Source organism: Schistocerca nitens, chromosome 9, assembly GCF_023898315.1.
Source record: "Schistocerca nitens isolate TAMUIC-IGC-003100 chromosome 9, iqSchNite1.1, whole genome shotgun sequence".
Classification (NCBI taxonomy): domain Eukaryota; kingdom Metazoa; phylum Arthropoda; class Insecta; order Orthoptera; family Acrididae; genus Schistocerca; species Schistocerca nitens.
The window spans coordinates 119,963,860-119,985,663 of NC_064622.1; the positions used below are offsets into that span (position 1 = coordinate 119,963,860).

The following is a 21,804-nucleotide window of genomic DNA, read 5'->3' on the forward strand; positions in this document are numbered from 1 at the left end:
AGACTCTCCCCTGACGTTTCGCCTTCGACTGCGGAAGGCATCCTGCAACGACAATCGGTGAACTGTCCTCGGAGGATGCCTTCGGCAGTCGAAGGCGTAACGTCAGGGGAGAGTCTTATGTATGGACCACGGCAACTCAGTCCGGAACTGTTAAGTGATGACAACACCTGTCTCGTGAAAACCTTCTTTCTATGATCATCGTGAGCTGGTGTTACTTAATGATGCCTTTAAGGCGAGAATGACGCCGTTACCAATGCCCCACTGAATTTGACAGCTCATCTAATAGGACTACGAAAAGCTAGATGTTTCTTCTGCTATATTGCAGGGAGACCTGGCAGGAATGTAGCCACTGTACATGATTGCTGACAGCGCTACTCACGAGATCACGAGAATGTACAGCCACAGGAAAACCGAGCTCCGGATGACCACGTGGCACTACCGATACGGAAGACCATCGCGTTCGGCTTTTGGCTCTGGCGCATCGTACTGTATCTGCAGCAGCACTTTCAGCAGCAGATGGCACCATAATGACACAAATCGGTTTCATGAACGGCAGCTCCGAGTCAGTTGCACTGTAGCGTGCAACTACTGACCAGAAACCACGCCCATTTACCACTTCAGTTGTGTCAAGCGAGGGCTGATTGCAGGTAGGGTTGATGTCTGTTGTGTTTTCTGATGAAAACTGGTTCTGCCTCGGTGCCAGCGATGGCTGTGTGTGGGTTAGGAGGAGGCCAATTAGGGGACTGCAAACAACCTGTCTGCGTGCGGGACACACTGGACCTACACCTGGGGTTTATGATCTGGGATGCGATTTCGAACGACGGCTGCAGCACTCTCTTGATTATCCTATGGATCCTGACTGAAAATTTGTACGGCAGTTTAATGATTCGACCTGTTGTACTGCCATTCATGAATAGCATTCAAAGTGTTATCCAACAGTATAACGGTCACCCACATACCGCTGTTGTAACTCAACATGCTCTACGGATTGTCGACATGTCGCCTTGGCCTGCTCGATCACCAGATCTGTCTCCAGTCGAGCACATATGGGACATCATCGGACTACAACTCCAGCGTCATCCACAAACAACACCGAATGCTACAGAGATGGAATTAACATCTCACAAACTGAATCCGGCAAACTTTTATAAACGTGGTGACCAAACCAAAAGTTCTACTGTCACCTCCGTATAACACGTTAGTTTTCAAATCGTGAGTCACAGAATGCGGGCTGTGATGTTGTCCATGCGTCTGGGTAGGATTACCCATTGACATGGTCCATCAGGAGACAGAAAGTGGACGAAAGCGATCGAAGGGTAGCGGTTTGTAAGGGCAGAGGAAAAAAAGTGCCAAGACAAGCGCCAAGCGAAAAGAACCTCTGTGACAGTAGGACGGGTAGTAAGGGCAATAGCGGATTGCTAGGTGCCACAGTGCATGCAAGGTGTGGTTATGTTAGTGCGAGGTATCGTGCATCGTTACCTTTGTCGTTGTGGGTGCTCGCTGTAGGGCCTGCTGCAGCTGCTGCGTCCCTGTAACAGTTGAAGGTCGTCATACATTAGTGGGCGATACGTCATAGATCAGCTCACAATGTAGGCGGTGTGTGTGGCTTGTGTGCGTGCTGTGTACAGTACGGTTTCCCTGCGATTGCCTGTTTTTCAGCTGGTCGAGCATCTGGGGTTGCCAGTAGTAGCTGTTTTGCAGGGGCTCGCCAGTACTGTCGTGTTAGCGTGCTATGGACCATAGATGTTTAGTTTCTTGCTAATAGTGTCTTTGGTCTATTATGGTCTATTGTGATCGTAGATATCCAGAAAAAGGATAAACGGGTTACGCGTGTGTCTCGTGTTTCTGTACAGTATTGTGGAGAGTTTTTGGAATATCTGCAAGATGGTATCTAGCCGAGATTCCCGGTGAAGGTCCGCGGTGGGTGTGTAGCGCGGAGCGTTGCTTATGATTCTGAGTACTTTGTTCTGTGTGAGCTGCAGACGGCGCAGGCGTGTGGGCGCAGCGTATCCCCAGACAGGGGCTGCGTACAACATTGAATAAGTGTCATGTACATGGACCTAGACATCCTCCTATTCAGTGTGCTACGCCTGTTAAGCATAGGGTAGAGTTGTTTGAGCCTCGCGTTTGCTTTGTTGGTCACTTGTTGAATATGGTCCCCCCAGAGTAGTTTCCGGTCCAGCCAGACACAGAGGTATTTGACCTTCTCGCGGAAACGTATTGGGCGTGCATGTAGCGTTATTGGATTGCAGTTTTGATGTTTGCGCAGTAGTTTCGGTCTTCTAGTGAACAGAACTGCTTCGCACTTGTGGATGTTTACTCTAACACGCCATTTCACCAGCCAAGGCTCTGCCGCTCTGAATGCAGTCTGTAGTCGTGAGTTAATATTAGACGGCTTCCAATCTGGAGCAAGGATGGCAGTGTCATCCGCGTAGATTGCCACCGTCGTGTTGCGTGTAGTTGGGAGGTAATTAATGTAGAGGTTAAACAGTAACGGCCCTAGGTTGCTTCCTTGGTGTACACCTGCCTGGATACCATGTCGTGTTGATTGTTTGCCCTGCACGTCGGTGTTGAAACTCCTGTCCGTGAGATACGAGTGTACGAGACGTACGTTATGAGCTGCGCAACTGCCACGGGCGACGTGATTCTTTAACATGCCCAAGAAAGAAAATAACGAAGACAATAACATAAGGCTGTCCGCAGGAATGAGTGTGTGATCCAGAGTTTTGGGATGTAACACTGGAATCGATACTACAGAAGTTACATGACAGCGGTAACATAAGCAGACTGGTAGCATTCGCAGATGGCGTGCTGTTCGTTGTACGTGGGAACTCCAGAAGAATTGTAGAAGACAAATCTAATGAGGCTCTCCACGAACTTGAGGGCTAGTGACGAATGTTAAACTGTCACTAGCACCTCACAAAATAAAGTGCCTAAAGGGAACCTAGTAAGAAACCCTAAAATGAAATTAAGCGGTGTAACGATTAGGAGAGGCGCAGTAACGAGGTGTCTAGGGGTATTTCTGAGCGAATGTCATAACTTTGGACATTATGTAGAGGCAGCATGCAGAAAAGGTACAAAAGTAATCAATAAAATTATAACGATTACAAAGAGGCAATTTCATCTTCCCTTGAAAACAAACAGAGTATGCCACCAATTTAAGACGGGAAGTCAAAAAGTAAAGAGACTTTCGCATTTTCTCTCCACAGGGCTTGATCACACTGCTAGCATCCAGGGCTGAAATATTGTCTTCTCCTACGATTCTATACAACATGTCAGCGTTAGTCGTTGTACTGTAGCATACCATGAAACATGGCAGTTGGATTGTCGATCTGCGCCAAGGAGGACATGAGGCAGTGAAGCACTTTTTGTTTGTGGAATGTATTAAGCCTGCGGGAACTATACGTCGAATGTAAGCGCAGTGTATGACAACTGTCAATCGCGAAGCGAGATCTAAGAATGGATAGAGAGCTTCAGACAATGAAGAACTTCTCTATGTGTCGAGGAAAGATCGGGCAGGCCATCGACGTCAACAACTCAGGGCAATTTGGAAGTCTTTGAAGATATGATGATGGAAAACAGACGAATCACAGTGGAGCAAATCAGCAATATTTTACGTATGAGTCATGGTTCAGTGTATTCCATCTTAAAATGAGAGGCTAAATTTTCGGAAAGTGTGCAAGGTGGGTATCGAAATAAATGTCAGCGCAGTATAAGACGCAAACATTTGGCGCAATATTATGGCGAGGGAGATGGATTTTTGGAGCAAATCGTTACTGTAGACGAACCGGAAAGGAAGACTACGAGCATGGTTTGGAAACACCAGTCATCACCAGAAGTTAAGAAATTTGAACTTCAGCCATCAGCTGGTAAGTCTATGCTAACACTATTCTGAGACACGGAGGTTGTGGTAGCCGTTCATTTCACTCCAAGAGGTGAAAAATGTGAATATTGGGAGCTATTGTAACGTGTTGCGAACTAAACTGAAACCAGTAATCAGATCCAAACGTCGCGGAGAACTGTGAAAATGTGTCATCCTGCAGCCAGATAACGCTTGGCCACAGTTTGCCAAACGGATGAACGAAACTATAGGAACACCCTCCATACAGTCCAAACCTGGTTCCAAGCGATTTCCATATGTTTAGACCATTGAAGGAAGAGCTCAGGGGAAACGATGCAGAAGTCGTTCATGCGGTACAAAATTGGTTACAGGTGCAACTAAAAAACTTTTTTTGGCAGACTCAAAACAGTTGTGAAACGTTGGATACAGTGCGTTGAAGTACAGGGAGGTTATGTAGGAAAATAATGCATGTTTCAGTTTTCTGTCATTAGAATAAATATTCGTTTTCTCAAAAATCGCTTTAGTTATTGACTTCCTCTCGTATATCAGCATCAGTGGTGCAGCATGGTGCGGCATGGTGCGGCATGGTGCCGCGTTTGGGCTCATAGATTGCAGCTAGTGAAGAAGGCGTCCTTACTGAGCAGAGTTCAACGAGAATTACTACCAAGATTAATGGGCACTTATTGCACTACCCCAAATGATGCTTTGTTATTAATTCTATGAATATGCCCACTGTACTTTGAAAATAGGGAAAGGGGGGAGGCTTTTATTGGTCAAAGAAAGGCAGTCAAATGGAAGTACGAAGGGTGCTTGGAACTGAAGCCAGTTCGATAAAGGTAATAAAAGATCGCATTTACAACTATGAAAAATGAATGGGACACTTCAGGCACAGACAGGAGAATATACGAATTTCTCCCTAACATCAGATAAAGACTAAAAAATAAGTTTCTTAACCTATCGAGTAGACTGATACATTACCTGACTGCCCATGGCTCGTATGCTACGCATCCACACAAAATCGGAAGAGAGATGAATGACAGATGCGCCTCCGGCACACCATGTAACACATGGTGGGACTGCACTCTCTATCAAAATGCGGCGGGTAATGGACTTCAGATATTAAGGATTTTGGATCCAAAAGCAGCACTAAGGAGCGAGTCGAAATGACGTGTCTTGGACTATACAAGCAGCTACAGTATCCAGGAAGACCAATGAAGACTTCACGAGGCATTCAACCATAAGTCAGCGTGTTGCCATCCAGGATAGACAACATGCTCTGGAGACGGAGAAAGGACAACTGAGCTTGGCAACCACCGAGTAAAAGACTACATTGCTTTGGTGCAAGTTATCATCGAAGTGTGGATCTTAAGACGTAACAGAGATGGGTGGTATTGCTTGCTGCATTGAAAACAATGCTGACACGCTGCCCAACGCCCAGGGAATTCTGCAGAGAGTGGCTGTTGACTGGGGTAGTATGAGGGCGGATCAAGTAGTGGATACAATCACCTACGAGTTAAATGCAGCAAACTAAATGAACAGAGAACAGACTGTGCGGGGTTTATAGTAGTATTAGTTTGAACAAACAGAGAACAGATTCTGCAGAGCTTATAGTAGTAATAATAGTTGGGTAACTGGTTTTTTGTAGTAATAGACATAGTTGTAGTATTTTAAAAATTATGAATAGTAAAATAGTTAATACATAAATTTATTATTGTCCAGGGAAACGTGATTTGTATGGCCTATTTTGGCTTTTCAGGTGTAATGGGTTGTAATTACGAAGAATAAATAAATAAATAAATAAAATATGGCCCCTAGACGTTTGATGCAAAGGCTTTGAAATATTCTGTATGCACCAGTGATCAGATATTATCCATCTTACACATTGTAGATAGCAACTGTGAAGTTAATCGTCTCACTTGTTTAGTATAGAGGCCCTCTCACTTCTGATTCGGTGTGTTGCTGCTCATGTTCTTAGGGAAGATGATCTTTATTACGATTTGACTTCATATATCGTGATGAAATGGTGGGTAGTAGTTAATGCTCTTGCTTGCGTGCTCTAGGGAAGGAATAATGTTAAGCTTTGCCTGCCAGCCTCTGGCGCGCTACGCCTGCTCCTCCTCAGCAACAACTGTCCACCACAGCACGACCTTACAAAAGCTCTTTGTTACACACACTCTGCCTTAGCGATAGCTGTCTCGCCGCGTTCTTTCACACGTGCATCTTTGTAATCGATATATCACTTATGCTCTTGGATAATTAGTTAAAAATTACAATTTTCATTATATATACCCATATATATACGAGAGAGGCAATTCTGACGTTACGGCTAATAATGGAAGCAAGGCTAAAGAAAAATCAAGACACGTTCATAGGATTTGTCGACCTGGAAAAAGCATTCGACAATATAAAATGGTGCAAGCTGTTCGAGATTCTGAAAAAAGTAGGGGTAAGCTATAGGGAGAGACGGGTCATATACAATATGTACAACAACCAAGAGGGAATAATAAGAGTGGACGATCAAGAACGAAGTGCTCGTATTAAGAAGGGTGTAAGAGAAGGCTGTAGCCTTTCGCCCATACTCTTCAATCTGTACATCGAGGAAGCAATGATGGAAATAAAAGAAAGGTTCAGGAGTGGAATTAAAATACAAGGTGAAAGGATATCAATGATACGATTCGCTGATGACATTGCTATCCTGAGTGAAAGTGAAGAAGAATTAAATGATCTGCTGGACGGAATGAACAGTCTAATGAGTACACAGTATGGTTTGAGAGTAAATCGGAGAAAGACGAAGGTGATGAGAAGTAGTAGAAATGAGAACAGCGAGAAACTTAACATCAGGATTGATGGTCACGAAGTCAATGAAGTTAAGGAATTCTGCTACCTAGGCAGTAAAATAACCAATGACGGACGGAGCAAGGAGGACATCAAAAGCAGACTCGCTATGGCAAAAAAGGCATTTCTGGCCATGAGAAGTCTACTAATATCAAATACCGGCCTTAATTTGAGGAAGAAATTTCTGAGGATGTACGTCTGGAGTACAGCATTGTATGGTAGTGAAACATGGATGTGGGAAAACCGGAACAGAAGAGAATCGAAGCATTTGAGATGTGGTGCTATAGACGAATGTTGAAAATTAGGTGGACTGATAAGGTAAGGAATGAGGAGGTTCTACGCAGAATCGGAGAGGAAAGGAATAGGGACAGGATGATAGGACATCTGCTAAGACATGAGGGAATGACTTCCATGGTACTAGAGGGAGCTGTAGAGGGCAAAAACTGTAGAGGAAGACAGAGATTGGAATACGTCAAGCAAATAATTGAGGACGTAGGTTGCAAGTGCTCTCTGAGATGAAGAGGTTAGCACAGGAAAGGAATTCGTGGCGGGCCGCATCAAACCAGTCAGTAGACTGATGAAAAAAAAAAAAAATCAATGTCTACGCAGTGCTCGCCAGATAATCTTTTGAGGAATGCCAGTCTCGCGAGACGCACATTGTGTTCATCTTTGTGGAACGTGGGCAAAGCTCTCCCTAACCTGTTCGGTATAATCATCAACACGCGGTCCACCTGGTTATTTATAATGCCACACTCAACAAACCTACTCAATAAAGTTCGTGAGCCAAGAGTAAATTGTAGGTGTGGTTGGCGGGTTCTTTGGCGTATTCGGTGCGAAATTCAGAGTTCGTTTCATGAAACCAAAGCACAGAGCGAGCACACTCCGCACCAGTGAAAGTAGCCATTTTAATTGTGCACTACGATGGCGGTCCTGCTGACTGGATGAGGTACTGATGCACTATGTGAATCAAATGCGAGGTTCTTTGCTACAAAATGAAACATCCACCGATTCTGCAAGCTTTCTCAATAAATTTGCATATAATTCCAAAGTTGTGAAGTACTTTTTGACTAAGCCTGTCTAAAATGTGACTATCTAACTACAAATTAAATAACTAGCTATGGCATACAGACAAATCTTCAGAGAATAGATATATTTAATCTGTAGTGATTTACTTAGTACGTAGGATCATCATCATCATTTATTGCACATACACACAGCATTTAGGCCCATGGCAGCCGGCCGTTGTGGCCGAGCGGTTCTAGGTGCTTCAGTCTGGAATAGCGCGACCGCTACGGTCGCAGGTTCGAATCCTGCCTTGGGCATGGATGTGTGTGATGTCCTTACGTTAGTTAGGTTTAAGTAGTTCTAAGTTCTAGGGGACTGACGACCTCAGATGTTAAGATCCATAGTGTTCTGAGCCATTTTTGAAGGTCCATGGTAGAAGACAAAAATACACAAATACAGGACATACATAGAACACAATGAAATGACTAACACATCAAGTACATGAATCATGACAAAATAATGGTAACGTCACAGAATTGCATTACATACGTTTGCCCATTTACTTCCGTCTTCAGTGGTGGTTATTGGATTTGCTTCTTCCAGGGTTACTAACGTCCTGTATCTCGATCTCGTTCGCGTACAAACAGTTGGACTTATAGCAGTTGGCTGGTGAAGCTATACTCTGTTAGGGATAGTGCCATCTGCTCCTAGAACATATCCTGCCCACTGTGGCCTTCTTCTGGGAATAGCTCTGCCAATATCAGCTTTCTTGAACCGCGGGTATAGATCTTCGTTATGCCTTCTTTCCCATCTTTCAGTTTTTGCATTGTAAACGAGGCTATAAATTTTCCTTAAAATCTTCCTCTCAAACGCGTGAATGCGCTCTGCCATTGTCAGTGTACTTGCCCGTGTCTCACTATACAGGTTGTTACAAAAAGGTACAGCCAAACTTTCAGGAAACATTCCTCACACACAAAGAAAGAAAATATGTTACGTGGGCATGTATCCGGAAACGCTTACTTTCCGTGTTAGAGCTCATTTTATTACTTCTCTTCAAATCAAATTAATCATGGAATGGAAACACACAGCAACAGAACGTACCAGCGTGACTTCAAACACTTTGTTACAGGAAATGTTCAAAATGTCCTCCGTTAGCGAGGATACATGCATCCACCATCCGTCGCATGGAATCCCTGATGCGCTGATGCAGCCCTGGAGAATGGCGTATTGTATCACAGCCGTCCACAATACGAGCACGAAGAGTCTCTACATTTGGTACCGGGGTTGCGTAGACAAGAGCTTTCAAATGCCCCCATAAATGAAAGCCAAGAGGGTTGTGTCAGGAGAGCGTGGAGGCCATGGAATTGGTCCGCCTCTACCAATCCATCGGTCACCGAATCTGTTGTTGAGAAGCGTACGAACACTTCGACTGAAATGTGCAGGAGCTCCATCGTGCATGAACTACATGTTGTGTTGTACTTGTAAAGGCACATATTCTAGCAGCACAGGTAGAGTATCCCGTATGAAATCATGAAAACGTGCTCCATTGAGTGTAGGTGGAAGGACAAACTAAAATGAGCTCTAACATGCAAATTAAGCGTTTCCGGACACATGTCCACATAACATCTTTTCTTTATTTGTTTGTGATGAATGTTTCCTGAAAGTTTGGCCGTACCTTTTTGTAACACCCTGTATATCCGGCTGCACTACTGTCGTATCCGCTCCCGGTAGCTGAATACCGGCACGGTAGCTCAGCGTGTTCGGTCAGAGAGCTGGTTGTCCTTAATAAAAAAAAACTGAGCGGATGGATCAACAAACGTACTTGGCCGGATGTCATGTGACGTCCGGAACGACCAAACACAATGATCAACAAAGAACGAAATAAAAAAAAAAGAATAGTCAGCGCGACGAACTGTCAATCCTATGGGCCCGGGTTCGATTCCCGGCTGGGTCGGACATTTTCTCCGCTCAGGGATTGGGTGTTGTTTTGTCCTAATCATCATCATTTCATCCCCATCGACGCGCAAGTCACCGAATTGGCGCCAAATCGAAAGACTTGCACCTGGCGAACGGTCAACCCGTCGGGAGGCCCTAGTCACACGACGTTTACATTTTTTTACTAGTGGCGTATATAGCAGTATTTTGTTTTCCTGTGATACTATGCGTGACATGTGTAGGTGGTTTAAAATGTAGTACACCCGGTTCGCACTTATGATGCATTGTCGAATTCCCTTCTCTATTTCATTTTTATTCCACCCCAGATATTTGAATTTTTCAACTCTTTCAAACTTGTGACCGTCTATACTGATGGCATTCATATCGTTCTGTCGAGGAGAGACTATCGTATGCTTTGTTTTCTCATCGATGACCAGTGACCATAGTTTGCTCGCATCTAGCATAAATCGAGAGGTATCTGCTGCCACCTTTGTGAATCGCTCTCTTCGTCGATCCCTCCCGATAGGCAGGGAACGCGCGGAGAGAGTGGCGGCAATTCCGGGGTGCCTGCTGCTGAGCCGGCACGATCTGCCAGGACGCCCACCACACCCCGCCTCCGCTGACGCGGCTAGGCGCTCGCAAGCCAGCCATCGGGATCCTCCCAAGTCCCCGGGGCGTCGTGGGCGGCCACCTCTGCAGAGCGAACGCCCGTGCTCGCTGATGCAGACACCGCCACCGCCTGAACCACGTCGCAAGTAGCCTTGCGTCTCATAACGGAGGCGCACTCCGCGCGGTTCCGTCTAGCGAGGCTTATACGCGATGGCGCCAGCTGCTGCTGCTGCTGCTCACACGCGCCGTGCTGCTGCTGCTGCACCGAAAGTTATGCCCAAATGCTCGCAACTTCTCTGTTACATCCTCAAACACAGGGTGGGGCACGAAATGTGTTACCAATTGTATGTTTCACAATTTACGACGCACATTAGATATCCCGCTGCGATCTCTACAGCAGTACCAGCAGAGCTTGGAAAAAAAAATGAGTTACGAAATCAGGTGTCATTCACGATACTGCCGCTAGGAGACTAAAGTGCGCGTCATTTACGACGGCGGCCGAGTTTCGTTTCGTTCTGCGCATCTGACGTCACAAAACACAGCCAATGAACAGAGAACGACGTTGCCAGAGCTTGACTGCAGTGCAGAGCACAGACAATTGTCTTCAGTTTTAGAAACGTTCAGTCATAAATAAAGTAATTGAACAAAAGAAATGTCTTGATAGCAGAATTTCTTTTATAGAAAGTTTGGAAAAAGCATTCTTTATACCAATTGCTTCATATTCTATTAATCAATTAAACCTAACAAGCAATAAGCCTCCTAATGCAGGCGACTGCAAGGGAAGGTGTTTGTATCATTCTCTCTAACCGCTTTTTCGCAATAACGAACAGTGGTAATTGTTTATTTCTTATTGTACTTCGACGAATCATGAGTAATTCATAATCATACCAACGGTGTTTGACTGTATTTTGCGTCATATTTTAAAATCCTCCAGGTAGTCTGTTGGATGAAGAGCTGCGTTAGCCTAATGGTTAAAGTGTTTGGCTGCTTAGCGAAAGGTCCTGAAATCAAACCCTGTATGGCCCTCAATATTTTCTTTATTTAAAAACAATATCGAAGTGTATTACTTCATGAATTTTATTCGTTTGAATGTAATTTTCGAAATTTCTAGTGGGAACTAAAATCGACCATACGGAAAGTATACACTACGGATTTTTGCCTCTGCAAACTCTTCAAAACTTCGTGCAATGGTTTACTACATTTAATGCTGCACAATAACTGCATTGAACATCGAAACAGTATTAAGTGATTGATGGGGGGAAGGTATCAGTCAAGATGATGTATAAAAATCAAATTTTTGGATCAAATAGTTTATGTGAAATCGAATGATAAGTGCGTCAAAGCAGTCGGAACACCATGTGTCTGCCCAGGCGAGTGCAGTGATGACAAAATCGCGTACAGCGCGGAATGCGGGGAGCACGTCTCTGTAACAGCAAAAGGGTTAAGGCGGCCGTGGTGGCTTTACTTCATAAACTGCGCGCTCCCCCCTAAACGTAAGTTTGAATGGCGCGTGCAGCTGGCAACACAGCAATCTCCCGCGTCTGGGTGGGCATGCGCGAACCGCCAAGATAACAGAATTGAGCTATAGTAACCAGCAATGGCTGACAATGGAAGACTGACGGCACAGCAATGATCGGCAATTGTGTTACTTTTTCATGAAAAGAAAAGCCTTGTTTCGACAACAGTTTAACACACGATGGGTCCCTTCCAAGAAGGCCATCCACAGGTTGTACGATAAATTTGTACAGGAAGGTACAGTATTGGAAGCGAAGCGACCTCGGCCTAAGCCTGTTTGCCGGCCGCGGTGGTCTCGCGGTTCTAGGCGCGCAGTCCGGAACCGCGCGACTGCTACGGTCGCAGGTTCGAATCCTGCCTCGGGCATGGGTGTGTGTGATGTCCTTAGGTTGGTTAGGTTTAAGTAGTTCTAAGTTCTAGGGGACTTATGACCTAAGATGTTAAGTCCCATAGTGCTCAGAGCCATTTGAACCATTAAGCCTGTTTGTTCGCCTGAGAATATTGAAGCGGCACGAGTTGCTGTACAGAGAAGCCCCGGGAAATCGTGTAGAAAGGCAGCAGTGCAACTGGGAATAACCAGACGCTCCGTTCAACACATTCTTAAAAGTGACCTTCATATGTACCCATACAAGATGACCTGTGCACAGAAGCTCACTGAAGAACACAAGCAGCAGAGACTACTGTTTGCTCAGTGGGCGGAGGATAGGGAAGAAACTCTCAACAACGTTTGGTTTTCAGACGAGGCGCATTTTCACTTAGACGGTGTGGTACGCCTTTGGGCCACTGAAAGCCCACAAGAGCTTTCATGAACGACAAAATTATGCTCAGAGGATTACAGCTTGGGGCAACGGCCTTGCCGCAGTGGATACACCGGTTCACGTGAGATCACCGAAGTTAAGCGCTGTCGGGCGTGGCCGGCACTTGGATGGGTGACCATCTAGCCGTCATGTGCTGTTGCCATTTTTCTGGGTGCACTCAGTCTCGTGATGCCAATTGAGGAGCTACTCGACCGAATAGTAGCGGCTCCGGTCAAAGAAAACCATCATAACGACCGGGAGAGCGGTGTGCTGACCACACGCCCCTCTTACCCGCATCCTTATCTGAGGATGACACGGCGGTCGAATGGTCCCGATGGGCCACTTGTGGTCTGAAGACGGAGTGCATTACAGCTTGGGCAGCAATTTCCAGTCACGGACTTATTGAAACCCTTTTTCTTTGAAGAAACTGTAAACAGCGAGCGTTATTTGAGCATGCTTCGCAATAGCTTCATTCCACAGCTTCTTGCTACTGTCTTGCCCTTCAACACGCAGTGGTTCATGCAAGATGGAGCAAGGCCACATAATGCAAACACTGTGTTGGAGTTTTTACACGAGCACTTCGACATGCGGATCATTTCACTCAGGTTTCCAGGTCGCTTCAATGACGGACAAAATTGGCCCCCCAATAGTCCAGACCTCAATCCACGTGACTTTTTTCTTTGTCGGTACGTAAAGGAAAAAAATGTTCCCAAAACGTCCACGTGATTTAATGGAGCTCAGAAGACTTAATCTTCAAGCTTACAGTGAAATTACGGAAGACATGTGCCGTAGGGTAATCACTAACATGTGCTGAGTTAGAACAAATCTCCATGGACGGCTTTTCTTTGTAGTATATGTTCCTTTCAGATTGTATTGACAATAAAGTTTATATTCAAAAACAAAATGGTAACACATTTCGTGCGCTACCCTGTAGTTCACGCTGTGTGTACAACCGGAGTATCTCTTTCTCCACGCGGGTGTTTCCAAACACTGTGCCCGCTTCCCTGGCACGTGACAACGGATGCAAAACAGAAAGTTCTACAGGTACACCGATGATGTACAAAATTGGCGTTTGGTGTAACGTATAGAAGCTCTCTTTAAATGTGGGTGAATATAAAATAATGCCTACAACAAACAGACGGAAACGATTAGTATCTGATTACAAGTGAACATCTCCAGGGTGCCACGTTGCACAATTATTTATGGATAACACTAACAAGAAAACATCACAAACTTTGTACCCTCCCCTGTATATTTGTACCTGTCACATATTTAGCCCAACTTTACCTCCAGCTCTATAAAATCTACGTCTTAGCAAACTGTTATCCACCTTAACTTGCTAAACGTTAACTAAAAAATATAACCTTATACACCGAAGAGCCAAAGAAACTGGTACGCCTGCCTAATATCGTGTAGCGTCCCCGCGAGGGCGCAGAAGTGCCGCAGAATGACGTGGCATGGACTCGGCTAATGTCTGAAGTAGTGCTGGAGGGGACTGACACCATGATTCCTGCAGAGCTGTTCCTAAATCCGTGAGAGTACGAGGGGGTAGAGATGTCTTCTGAACAGCACGTTGCGAGGCATCCCATATATGCTCAATAATGTTCATATCGATGTAGTTTGGTGGCCAGCGAAGCGTTTAAACTCAGAAGAGTGTTCCTGGAGCCACTATGTGGCAATTCTGGACGTGTGGGGGTGTCGCATTGTTCTACTGGAATTGCCCAAGACCGTCGGAATGCTCAATGGATATGAATGGATGCAGGTGATGAGACAGGATGCTTTGAAATGTGGCTACACTGAGCCAAAGCGCCAGAGATCGCTAGAGAGCATTGTTCCGCCGCCTCCACTGGCAGTGATTATTGAGATGTCGTGTGGGCAGTGCTTGTCCAGGACTCGTAGTAGTCAGTTCGTGTTCAGATGTGCTAGTAGGGAGTGCTTTCTGAGATGTGATACTGAAAAGTTCTTGTTGAGATGAGGTAATAGCGAGTCGGTGTGGAGATATATTGTAATGATTAGAGTGATTTTGGTCAATATATGAAGGTAACGAAACTTGATTTATTTCTCATTATTTCCATGTTTTAAATAATGCGTCATTACAGGTTCAGTCAACAAAGCATCTGGCTTGTATTCTTGTATTAGAGTGTAATTCTGGTTTTCTTGAGTAATTATGGTATTTCTATTTTCTTTAATTAATTCAGTATAAATGATATTTAAAATTTCTTGTGTTGTTGAAGAAGAACCGTGCCAGATGCGTACGTTGAGTCATACTTCCACACACAGAACAGTTACACTTGTGCTTTGGTTTCGTAGGTTTTATAGTTGCTGGGGACTTAATTAATTAATTGTGTTAATGAAAATTTCCATTTCATTCTTTGTTATTGTTCTATGCAGTCAGATAGCGTAATAATACTAGTCAGGGCCAACCGTTACGAGACTTCGTAATCGAACAGTCAGCTACTAAAGCAAAAATTTAAAATTATTGGCATTCTATTTTAATTAAGGCCCCATGCACGTGGCGACCGCTGCTTCGGATCGTCCCTTGGAATTCTTCTGATTGTAGAAATAGTAGACAGTAGTATTGTTGTAGTAATTTGTAGTTTAGTAATTGTAGTCTATTTTGCATGTGTAGATTTGGTAATTGTCATTCTTCTAATGGTATTTTTTTTTTCTCTGAATTTGATTTGTTGTCTTGTATACGCGTTTGACGATTTAGTGCAATTATTTCAATTGTTCGTTAATCGTGTTTGAGGGAAACATTTCGAGTGAATGGTATTGTTGGATATAAAGAGTCATTGTGTATAATTTCCGTACAGTGACGAGTTTTGTATGTTTTGTAAATGATTACGCGATCAATGAAAAAGGCGAAAATGATGGATAGTGAGAATGACGAAATTGTTAACATGGCGAACTCGCCAACAGAGGAAAACAGTATGATGGATAATGAAGTGGAAAACAATGTAATAAGTCGGGAAAATAGTCCGGAACCATTTCAAAATTTTTCTCAATCAGAAAATTCACAGAATCCGAGATTAACGACAGAAGATTCTGAAATAGTATCGAACACAGGTAGCTTTACAGCCATGACGAAAGAAGTTGGTTTCGCGGGAAATGTTGGGGGCGAAAAGAATTTCGAACCGGCTATTACGGAGCAGTTGATGAGTGCTATATTAAATTTGGGTGCACGAATGGAAACAATTAAAACAGAGATAGGAACTTTAGCAACACGGTTAGACTCACAGGGATCACAAATAGGAATTATTACAACTGGTATGGGAACAATGGAGCAGTTTCGATCTGAATTTAAAACAGAAATAGGAACAATTAAAACTGAGATGGGAACAATGGAAACACGGTTAGATTCACGAATAGGGACATGTTTCAAAAATATGAAAGATGAATTAAAGAAAGAAATCAGAGAAGAAGTACAACCGATTTTGAATGCTCACAATAATAGTTTAATTTCAACAGAAATCAGACAAGAGGAACAGGACAGAGAACGGGAAGAAAAAGATCGCGTGATAGTACAAAAATTTTCAGAATTAAATTTACAACGTGCGCACGATAAGGAAAAAATATTTGAGAGAATCGAGGAATCCGTACCAAATGACTTAACGCAACAGTGTGAACAGTCAACTACTAAATGTGACAATACCGAAACCCGAGTCGCGACACTTACGGTAGACGTAAACTTATTGGAAAGAGTTGAGGAGATTTCAGATAAATTGACAAGTCTTAGTTTAAATGGGGATAGAGATTCGTATGATACAGCTCCATTACCATTTGCAGAAACCGAAGAGTACCAGAACATAAGTAAGCATGTTGAAAATCAGGAAAAATTTAATGATCGCGTTAATAGGGAATTTGAGACATTACAAAAGCAAGTCAAACAAATTGAAGGCGAAATCGCAGGCAAAGACAGTAGAAGAAATTTAGAATCACAGATAGCAGAAGGGTTTGAAGAAAGTAATTTGTTTCATTTACGGGATGCAACAAGAGAGCGCCAGGCGCGCGAACTTGACAATAATCGACATTCGGACTGGAACAGACGCGGTAGGTCTTTGTCGCCGCGAGGCGGAAGCTTTGACTGTAAACACTTCTTGACTGTTCGGAAATTTAAGATCTTTTGCAATTCTAGGAATGACATACGTCCATGTTCATGGTTAGATCAATTTACGTACGCACTTCCGCCAAGTTTGCCACAAAGTCACAAACTGGAAATTATGTGCAGCTATTAAAGTCCTCAGGGGATTCACTATACTAAGTGAATATGTGCCGTAGCGTTCACAGGGCCCCGAGCTGTAGTGATGCTATTTCCCTTTTAGTTTTCTGCACCGCTGCCTACTCTTTCACTATTCTTTGCATCTATAAAAAAAAATTCTTCTACTATCCATCTATCTAGACAGTAGGTAAAGAATAACCGGATTTGACTGTTTTACCCAAAAGTGACTTTGGAAATTACCGTTTGGACTTACTATATTTTCTGCAGCATTCATTCGTAGTTTAAACGAAATCTTACCTGTTTATCTTCGTGACAATATTACTTCATATGTTGACGATATTCTTATTGCTAAACGTTCTTGGAGTGAGCACAACAAAATTTTGGATTCATTATTACGTACTTTTGCAAGAGTTGCCATTACAGTGAACTTAGAAGAATCTGAATTTGGTCGATCTCAGGTGAAATTTCTCGGTCACATTATTTCTACAGAAGGTATTCTTCCTGATCCAGAGAAACTAGACGCTATTCGTAATTATGCTGTTCCTTCCACAAAACGTGATGTTCGTAGTTTCCTTGGTGTCTGTAATTTTCTTAGACGCTTTGTTAGATTGGATGATTTGGCCACACCTCGTTTACTTTTCAGTTATGCGCACTTTGGTACCAGAAAATGCTTTCATAAATTACGAGAAAATTGCTACTTCAGTAATATGAAAAAACGTATTCGATCTGTTCTTGCCAAATGCAAATTATGTCAACAGGCAACGTTAAAATTTTTGTGGAATGACATACTTTAGAGAAACTAACAGCTACATGTAAACATGCAGAGAATACAAGGATACCGCGCTGTGTCTTGGCGGCAGCAGATACTCAAAGCAACAGTGAAGTCTGCGCGCCTCTCAAGGCAGTCGTTGACCGCAAACAATCACCTTCTACGTCACGCGCCTACAGCTGATCGAGCGCTCAGTGCAAATGCACTGACAGACGTAAACAAATACACAGTCTAATTTCTCCGGCTAATTTCTGTATAAAGCTATGGTGACTTTATAAATTATGTTATTAACGTTCAGTATTTTTCAGGATACGGTTGTGTAAAATATTTAAGACCTTCAGGTAAATTCTGTGCGTGTCCGACGTTAAGATGACTTGCTATGGAGAAAATTTCAGGAAGAATGTAATTTCGAAGAAAAAAAAGTAATAAACTAAAAAGGGTAACTATTAATTGAGTTTATTTTTCAGGTAACATATTTCCACTTAGGTACGTAATTTAGATGTAATTTGCTGCTTGCGATTACGTGACTCATACTTTGTGCTAAATTTCATGTTCTATGAATTTACTTGTGAAGCGACGTGTTTGTGTACATTTACTGATTTTGACGATGATTGATTAATGAACAGGCTTGTTATTTGTATATATTATGCATCGCTTGGCTGCACTGCTTTTTCACTGATGTCATATTTTTCTATTATGTGCCTGCTGTGCTTATTTATTTAAATTATAATTGTCACCTGATTAATTGTGCTGACTGTAGTTAGGTATGTAGGTTACACTTTGTGATTTATCTGCTTGCGCCTTCATGTTTACTTATTAAGATTACATATAAACATTTATTTGCTTATGCTGATATGATGCTAATGACTTGTTTATTACGTAAGATATATGTTCGCTGCTGTGCATATGGATTGCATATTTACACATTTCTGTTTTGTTGTCATAACTACTCTTCAATTTAGTATATAGAAATGCTGATATACTGTGTACAAATATAGAGTTTAGGTTACACTGTGGTATTAATTATAGATTGTTCGCTTGGCAGAGCCTCGTTGTAGGAATTGTGCTGCATCCACTTGTTGACATTCAGTTCTCTACTGGTATATTTACTCGCTATTGCATGTTTTGCTTATGCTCAGTGCCTTATATTTTTAAGATAAGAAAATGAACTGCTATAATTCGACGAACGACATGAGTACAAGAAACTTCATAGAAGTCACATGAGCTGAGGTTTTATGGAAGCTGTATAAATTTATGCTAATAGGAAGGAAGCTAACGACATGACGTACCAAAACTAGGTTTAGACCATTGACAGTTATTACACTGCATTTTTCGTGAGCAATTGAAATAGGAAGTGACACTTGACACAAAAAATACTCCACATGTTTGCTTCTGCTATGATTCTTGAAGTGGTGTACACACTGTGAAATATTATGATCATTCACACTCCGTAATCGTACTTAATTACTGAGAGTTATTCGAACTAAGTCTGTTAGAGGTCATGTATGCATTTCTTTTATTTAATGATGGACAAGGAACCAAAATGTATCTTATAATATATAATGAGTAGAAAATTGGGGTCAGATGGATTACACAGAGGTTGTGTGTAGACACTGTGTCTTCGGATTGTATGGGATGATGAATTGAAGTTGCACTAGGATTTTGTCTGTGCTTGTTCGAGGAGACTGACTAGAGGAAAGAGTTGTTATGGGAGTGAAATGATATTGGTGCTGAGGTTTATATATATCGACGTAGTGAAGAGGTATTATTGAAGTATTAAGATTAAGTGATGATTATTGGAGTTTTCGTGGACAAGAGGTAAGGTAAATGATATTGATGATAAGGTTTATATGTATCGACGTATTGAAGAGGTATTAGTGAAGTATTGAGATTATGCTGATGATTATTGGAGTTTTGGTGGATAAGAGGTAAAGTAAGTGAGGAGCATATATTTTTTTTTTTTTTGTTGGCCCATATGGAACAAGGAGGATGAAGATGGCAGACTAGAACACTCAAGTAGAAGGAAGATTGTCTACACACACACTTTGTCAAATCACTAAGCAGTATATACTTTTTTTTGAGAGAGGAAGCATGTGCATATCTTGGCTCACTGACAGTTGTTCAGCAACCGTACATTTTGATCTGGCTTGGCAAACATTGGTCTCGACATGATGACTATGACGTTGACTTAACTATTATTGACTGTTATACATTGCTGCCACTACTACTTGGTACACATGATGAACATCAAATCTTGGACAGAGTTACATTTACACAGTTAACACTATTCAATTACACAGTAGTACTTAATGTGGATGAAAGATGAGTGAGTGTGTTTTGTGTGTTTTCCTTTCCTAATCCTACCCACCTATCTCCTAAATATTATTTTATTTGTTGGTAGTGGCTTGCACTGACACCCATAAATGTTATAGGTTTACTGGTATTTGTGTATTGTAATAGTTAATAGGACAATTATCTGATATCATTTGTGTGTTTGTTATGATTTGTATGTTTAGTGTAAAAGCATTGTATGTGTATTCAAACTATTGTTCATGCCTGAACTGTCTGATTAGTGATGGTGCTGCACTTTTCAACATGATGTGTGACATTTAGTCATGTTTAATTTCTGCCGATGAACTGTGTGATCAGTGATTGTAAAAATTATGGACTGTTACTTGTACCTTTTCTACATGATTGGTGCCACTAGGACATGTTTAATTTCTGCTTATAAACTCTGATGAACAGTGTGATCGGTGATAGTGAATTTTACGGAACTGCTTCTGCTGAGAAATGTGACTTGTTGCTGTGTGTACCTGCTCAACATTGCTGGGTACCACTGATGGACTGCTTCTACTGAAATGGTGTTACTTGTTGATGTCTGCACCTGCTCAACATTGCTGGGTGCCACTGATGGACTGCTTCTACTGAAAAGATGTCACCTGTTGCTGTGTGCATCTGCTCAACATTGCTGGTGCCATTAATGGAACTGCTTATACTGAAATGGTGTTACTTGTTGATGTCTGCACCTGCTCAACATTGCTGGGTGCCACTGATGGATTGCTTCTACTGAAAAGATGTCACCTGTTGATTTCTGCACCTGCTCAACATTGCTGGTGCCACTAATGGAACTGCTTATACTGAAATGGTGTTACTTGTTGGTGTCGGCACCTGCTCAACATTGCTGGGTGCCACTGATGGACTGCTTCTACTGAAAAGATGTCACCTGTTGCTGTGTGCACCTGCTCAACATTGCTGGTGCCACTAATGGAACTGCTTATACTGAAATGGTGTTACTTGTTGGTGTCTGCACCTGCTCAACATTGCTGGGTGCCACTGATGGACTGCTTCTACTGAAAAGATGTCACCTGTTGCTGGTGCCACTAATGGAACTGCTTATACTGAAATGGTGTTACTTGTTGGTGTCTGCACCTATTCAACATTACTGGGTGCCACTGATGGACTGTTTCTACTAAAAAAAAATGTCATTTGTTGGTTTTGCACCTGTTGACCATTGCTGGGTGCTACTGCTGGAACTGTCAACTGCTTATTCTTGAGCTATGGAAAGCATTTATGTGAATATTTGTATAAAATGATTTTTTGTGTATTACTGGTTGTGAAAAGTTATGAGACTCTTACCTGCACATATTCGTCATTGCTGACGCTATTGATTGAATTGTTTAACCACATAATACTTGTGTAAACTATTATGTAAAGTCACATGTATGAAAGAATTTGTATTGCTTACTGTATTCTATATAATAGGTTATTGAAAGGTCAGTGCAAAGCCAAAATTTTATCTAGTTATATGATATTTACGTATTAATATTATCTTTTATTTTTGTCTGTATTTTTTTTACGAATTTGGTGGTATTTTCACCACCAATGCTGGCAAAAATACCATCAAATTCTAGCCGTGGAGGAAGGGCATATGAAAGGTGGCTACACTGAGCCACAGCGCCAGAGATCGCTAGAGAGCATTGTTCCGCCGCCTCCACTGGCAGTGATTATTGAGATGTCGTGTGGGCAGTGCTTGTCCAGGACTCGTAGTAGTCAGTTCGTGTTCAGATGTGCTAGTAGGGAGTGCTTGCTGAGATGTGATACTGAAAAGTTCTTGTTGAGATGTGGTAATAGCGAGTCGGTGTGGAGATATATTGTAATGATTAGAGTGATTTTGGTCAATATATGAAGGTAACGAAACTTGATTTATTTCTCATTATTTCAATGTCCTGAATAATGCGTCATTACAGGTTCAGTCAACAAAGCATCTGGCTTGTGTTCT

The 21,804-nt window shown here is 42.6% G+C and overlaps 1 pseudogene; it reads left to right on the plus strand.

The window, feature by feature from the left end:
• Positions 1-12,583: 12,583 nt before the first annotated feature.
• LOC126204776 (5S ribosomal RNA) lies at positions 12,584-12,700 on the plus strand (annotated as a pseudogene).
• Positions 12,701-21,804: the final 9,104 nt, after the last annotated feature.